The following is a 6,853-nucleotide window of genomic DNA, read 5'->3' as shown; positions in this document are numbered from 1 at the left end:
GAGACATTTCTGTCTGTAACAGATATTACTGATAATCTCAATACATGTATATCTGAGGCAAGGTTAAGTGTAAATCTTCATTTGCAATCAAACTCAAATAATAATTCGTGAGTGTGCTTACAGCTACATCTGCAATAATAGTTATTATTCATTATGCATTTTGTGGAGTGTTGGCAATTTTCTTAAAGGGGAATAGAAGAAAAATTTTATAAACAAGTAAGAGATAATTATTAGGAACCCAGGGAAAAGAGAATTTTGGCTTTTATGATGCTTGGACACTGTGGCGAAGAAATGGACCAAAGGCACAGAGAATCAAGGATGAGGAAAAAAAAGGCATGATGCTTTTATGAGGGGAGGACTTGGCAGCAAAAGAAATGTTTCGCCTTCCCTAATACTGAATTTTTCATATGGCCAAAATGAGCATAAGGGGAAAAATAAAGCCAGAGGTAGAAATCCATCTGACTGAGAATGGATCCAAGAGATTCTTCTTTGTTGTTTTGTTGTCAAAGTTCAATACATAGTTGGAAGATACAGATTTTTAAAAATAATGCATATTTTAAAGAAATTGTATCCACAACTACCAAAAGCAAGTCCAGCATGAACAGAAATGTTGCACTGCTTTCCCTAATAAGGGAAAAAAGGGCATAATATGATGTCTCTGATTGAAAACATGTTCTCTTTTCTCTCTTGTTTGCTGTCAAAGTCTAACAAACTTATTTGCATTCAGTTCTCCCAAAATTTCTGATAATTTTGTCACTTGCAGCCGAACCTTTATGCCTTGAAACACAGCATCACCAGCTTGTCCAAACAAAGTCTTAGCTGCACCATTTACTGTACAAAAACAGAGATTAAATAAACAAATTCTGAAAATAGGGCATTACGGTGTTTGTTTGCACTTGGAAATCATCACTATTTTTTACCTTACCAGAAAAATTGCCCCACAAAGCAATTTCCGACCCTTGATTCAGCATGTTGCTTCGGCATCGTTCCCAATCCCTGTTAATCCTGAGCATAAAAAACACCCGAGGCTACTGCGTGCTGCTGCAGAGCACCACACTGTGGGTCAAAGGGACAGTCCTTCTCACCTTTCTTTACTGCCCTCTATCAAACAAATAACTTTGAGATGTTGAAAACATTTGGAATTAATAGAAGAGACCCTACCCCCACGTGCAGAGTGTTTCCAGCGAGCGGCACGGGGCTGTGCAGGTTTCACCTGCGCATTAGCTCATCCGTGGGCAGTTCCAGCAAGGTTCAGAACATGAGGCCCTTCTAGCAGGGCTTGCAAAAGCTAATCCACAAAATGTTTCTGCTAATTGAGTCATGTGCTTGAACATGTGGAAATTAAAATGTAGCTGAACCTTTTTATCTAATTGATAAATTGAGCTTTGTGTACTTCAGCTGAAAGCAGCGGAGGGGACCTTCCCACTGCACAACGTATTTGTTGGACTGTGCATGGACTGAATGGGCAATTTAAAACAGGTATTTATTTAGTGCATTTCTCTGATAGAATATATTGAGTGTATTTCTCTTCTTTAATTCCAATACTGTATTTCTCTTGTACATCTATCTATATCTATTTGAGCGTGTTTCAATGATGTTTTAGCATGAGCATCTTGAGGATATTTTTATACAAATGCAGGAGCACATGTATTGACAGAATGGAACGTTGGGGAAAAATGAAACATTCATGGATATTTTTTTCTGTAAACACAAGTAATTTACAGAAAGATCCTCTGTAAATGTTATCAGTTTGTGCTACTGTAACTATTACTATCAAATGAAGTAGGAACATTGCAGTAGCTCCTGAGGGCACTAGTCATAAATCAAGTCTGTAAGACTCGCTGCAAGAGTATCAGTGGCTCCAGAAAAATGTTCTGCTGGGGAACGGGGGAGGCCGCCAGGGATAGCTGCTTGCTCTTTCTGCTTGATTAGACATCCAGAGCCTGACGAGTACAGCTGGCCTTGTCATATGCAACATGCCAAGGCCAAACATGGCTGACCATGGAGAGCTGTTCTTAACTCATGAAGTATGGCCCTAGTCCTGCAAGGACTGCAAGCACAAGCTTTCTGAGCTGTACAAAAGCATATGAGTAATGCCCAAGTCATCTAGCAGTAGACACAGAGCTGGATTAAACGTATAGGTGCCCACATGCAACTTTTTTATCTGTTGACAAATCTCTAAAATTTGAGCAGGAATTAAGGCATTAAATGTGGAAACCCTTTTATAAGCAAAAAAAGAGAATGCATTGACATAGTTTGAAACAGAACTACCCAGAGTTGTGCCAAGGCACCTGGTAGGGCTCAGGTTGGAAGATCAGCCCAAGCACAGATGAAACTACACAGTGAAGCCCCACACACTTTCCCAGTGAGTTATCACTGTGCTGCAGCATTACAACTGCAGACAAAAATACCGCCCTGCAGCAAGCATGAGATGAGTGAAGCAACACAGTTAGTGATGCAATCTTGGAAGTGCCAGCAGTGACCGAGGTTTTCCTTTTGGTTTCTCTGTGCAGAATCCGGGTCTGAGAGACCCTGACATTTAATTCTGGAACTCCCCCTGTGATATTCACGCACTTCCCTAAACTGGATGTTGCACAAATTGAAATGAGTGTCTGTGCTTCACTGATCATTCTGTGGGAAAATGTGTCTGATAAATAAGTTTACTTCCTTTTCCCCCCTCAATTCCTTCTCTTTGTACTAGATTTTGCATAAACAAAATCCCAAATACCATATTCCCTTGAAAATATTTTCCCCCAATCAGATCTTAAATTTCTACTCCTGGCCTCTGATTCCCGTTCAAATGTTGTATGAAGAACTAAATATCTAAAGTGTAGAAGCTGATAAAGTCAGACTGTGAAGCACTGACAGTTTTTGCAGCTGTTTTTGCAGTGCAAGCCTGCGTCCTTTCCGTTTTTACGAAAACACACTTTATCCTGTTTTATTATGGCTAAACTCCTGCAGATTGTCTGCTTCAGGGAAATACTGCCCCGTGACCTGGCAGGAGTCCCTGCCAGCGATAACCCCATCCCTGCCGGGGGCCCTGGCTAATCGCACCTCCCCAGCCTGCCGGCCCCCTCGCCCCACGCCCTGCGCAACCAAGACATCTGTATTCACTATTTAACAGAGTTATTCTCAACAGCAACTTGTTTCCAATATCTCCTTACAGTGCTGCTGGAGAATGAAGCCTGTCACAGTTTTCCGTGGTTACTTCGCATTAGCGCAGAGCTGTTTCTGTAAATATGCAGCCTGAAAATACTTGGTTACAAACTCCCATCCATGCAGAGCTATGACCGGATTTGCAAAAACGTGTGGAAAAAAAAGATGAAAATTTTCAAGATTTCTTTACTGCTGCTGAAAATGAATCATCTATACATGAAAATTATGAAAACTCAAAAAATGGCACATTAACATACATCTAAAGAAGAACTGCATAACAATTATATAAATACTAAGTCTGTACCAAGATCTAAAACATAATTACAGACTCAATTTTCTGACAGATGAAAGAGACAATTTTCCAGAAATTTGGTTCTTTCTATGTCTTAAAGATACTGAATAAAACCTTTCTTTTTAATTTTTTTTTGTCCTGCTACATTGCTTCTACTAATCAGGAAAATTCCGTATTTTATTTCATATTGTCTTTAGTAATACAGTTGCTACCTGGAGAATTATGGCAACAACAAGATATTTCAGCCTTGATGACTAGGTAAAATTAAAATATGGATATGGTAAAATAATTCAAGTTATTGCAAGTATAATGACAAATTTTCTCATGATTTTTAAAAATTTTAACTCTTTTTTGGTTTAAATTATATGTTTATAGTAAAGGCCTACTAAAATGTTTTGCTACTACTGTCTTGAGCCTTGTGACCTTGAGCCTGGCGTAAGGGAATTTATTTTGAAAGTAAAACTGAAGACAGTCACCTCATTTAAAATTTTTTCTTGAAGGCTTTACATACAACTTTTAAGTGTTAGTTTCCTCCCTCAAGAGCAAGTGAGGGAGACAGAACAGAATTTCAATCTTCAAATAAATGTAATCAGTTCTCAGGACTTGTCACTAAACTTAGAGTTTCCTGTGGATTTTCAGCCTTCTAGGTGCCCATTCTAGCTGTCCCTTCCTCATGTGAACTAGTAGTGTGGTGATCACTAGAATTTTAATTTGATTATTTTATTTTATACTGCATTTTGGTACTGTTTGTGATAGATACAGTAAAAAATGTGTCAGTCCAGGTTTTGCATGAAGCAGCAATCAGCCACTCGCAGGTTGGCATTAAATGGCTGTGTGGGCTGGATTCCTGAAACACCTGAGAAGTGTTCTTATGTCTGATGTTTAAAACGTATTTATGCATAGCTTCGCTGAGCGTGACAAGGCTCATATGAACTAAAGGACTAAGTGGCATTTCTGAAGTAGTATGGATGCTGCCAGTTCTGAGGATGTAGTGTGACAACATGCAAAGGTACCCAAATTAGAGGCAAACAAGGTCACAACTAGAAAACAAGCCAGTGCTGCAACTGAATTAATCCACCGTCTTCCCCAGACTAATTGGCCCTGCTGAGAGTGAGTGTGCTCATTAGCCCAGGAGCAGCAGCAGCCTCATACCCACTGCAGACCGAAGGTGCTGGTTTTGACAGGCAGAGCTCCACGATGCACAGACGTAGTAGTTTGCACAGAGGGTCCTGGTGCAGCATGGCATGGCTGGAGGGGACACTGGGTGACGCTGAGGCTCAGTGCCTGCACTGCCTCAGTCGGCAGAGGCACGCCTTGGTGGCGGGTTACACCAGCCCCAGAGGGATTCAAGACCTGCTGCTGGCAGATCCTGAGCTGATAAACTCCACCAAGGCTGCCTGGCTTCGCTCCAGCCCTGACTGCAGGAGATCCAGGCTGGAGCAGGAGACGTGTGGGGCAAGGCAAGGGTGGCAGATGTCAGTGAGAGGCTCAGGGCAAGGAGGCAGCAGGAAGCTGCAGAGGAGGGTGTGGAGACAGAGAGGTGACAGTGATGGAGCCTGAGTTTTAAAAGTAAAATCTTAGAGGTTTTTCAGAGCAAAGAAACCTGTCAGTGAATCTCCAGGAGTAACTGGTGGAATCCGCATGGACTATCAGGCTTCATCTCCTCTATTCATCAAAACCAAGACTGGGTTCTTTTAAAAACTGCCCATGCTGCATTGGGATGGGGTTTTCTGCTCAGAAAAAATATGCTTTGATAATTCATCTGATCAGATGGAGAAAGGCAGAAGTAGTGAAACCTGAGAAATAAAAGGGAAAGGCAAATCTGCTCAGGAATAGGACTGATCTGACAGTCCACCTGGACAGTGGACTTTAAGATGGGAGGAAAGGCTGTAATCTTAAAGTTGTCTTGGTATGGTACCCAAAGAAAGTGTCACACAGTTGGGGCTGGTTGTCACCCTGACTAGCAGGTCTGCTTCTTCATCAGATGCTTTTAAAAATAAATAATTCCTTCTAAACCACATCCTAATATATTAGTAAACAGTGTTGGAAACTTTTCAACATCGTTTTATCCTGTTGTGGAAGCACATAGTAACCATCCAACTACTAATAACACATTAGTTTGGAGCTCCTCCAACTAAGGCAACTTTGTACTTCCTAATAGAGAACTTTTGAACACCTTAATATCCATTTTCATGGTATCAGGCTAGAATTTGCATTTTTTAAAATTAACTAACCTCTTTACTCCTTTGAAGTACATATCTGTTTTAATTTCACTCTGATGGGTCTTGGGTCTCTTATAGATTGTCCTTTAAATCTGGATTGCATCCGTGGCCAGGATGATCCTCTGAAGGCTGAATTCCACAGTTGCCTCTTTGTGCCACACAACTTCTACCATTATATGGGTTTGCTGATATTCCTTAAAAGCTCTGTGACTTCTCTAAAGTTGTGCTAAACTATTCAGACCCAGTGAATATGCCACTGCTAGAGGTGCAACCTTGAGACACTGAGCAGAATCTTAGTGTAAATGAGATTATTGTGCCTAAAAAAGTCTAGGACAACATGCTGCCCTGAATTTCACTTTTGCTTTGGATGTGATAAAAGGATTTTCCTTTGCACTTTCGGGGGAATATATTTTGGGCCTTATACTGCTAGACTGGTCTTGGTGCAGAAGACACGGTGGGAAGATTTAAGAAATGTAAAAATCTGTTCAATAATATTTCATTTGTCTTTAATACCTGCCTTTTACGACCTGTAAAAATCCTAAATGTTTGTTTTATAAGTCACAGTCCCTGTGTAAGAGGTAAAAAACATCTGTAGCACATTGCAAGACCATCCTGTCTGTACAGATGGCTGTATGCAAAGGAGAGAAATTACCACAGCAGGTCTTGGGCAGCCTTTACCCCTGCACACTTTGGAACTCTAAGCCTTGGTAAATTCAGTGGGGTGAGAATAGGGCTTCAGTGCAAAAGATACTGCTCTGGCCAAGCATCTGTCCCACATGGAAACACGAACACAGCTGGAAGGTGTGTTTTGGAAAAGATTTGTGCATGCAATAAGACATGCACTTAGAGCAGCATGTCAGCATGACTTTCTACCTGCTAAAGAAGTTTTTCCTGCCCTTTTTTGAATTTGCATACAAATCGGTGTGTGTTTTCTCGGCTGAGTCCTAACAGGACAAAGCAGTCCCTGGCTGAATTTATTTTTTTTTGTTCTGTTTTTGTAGGGAATCTTCTGTCTGCTTGTTCATCTCTCTCCCAGTTCTCAGTGACTTCTGGAGCTGTGTATCAGATTTGATTGAAATTTGCCAGAATTGGGTTTGTTAACTGTAAATTAGATTATTCCAGTCTCACCATATTCTTACAGTACTTGGAGTTTATGCAATTTAATTTGGCTTGAGATTTCCTC

The sequence above is a fragment of the Corvus cornix genome, chromosome 4 (assembly GCF_000738735.6).
Source record: "Corvus cornix cornix isolate S_Up_H32 chromosome 4, ASM73873v5, whole genome shotgun sequence".
Lineage (NCBI taxonomy): Eukaryota > Metazoa > Chordata > Aves > Passeriformes > Corvidae > Corvus > Corvus cornix.
This window is presented reverse-complemented; position numbering follows the sequence as displayed.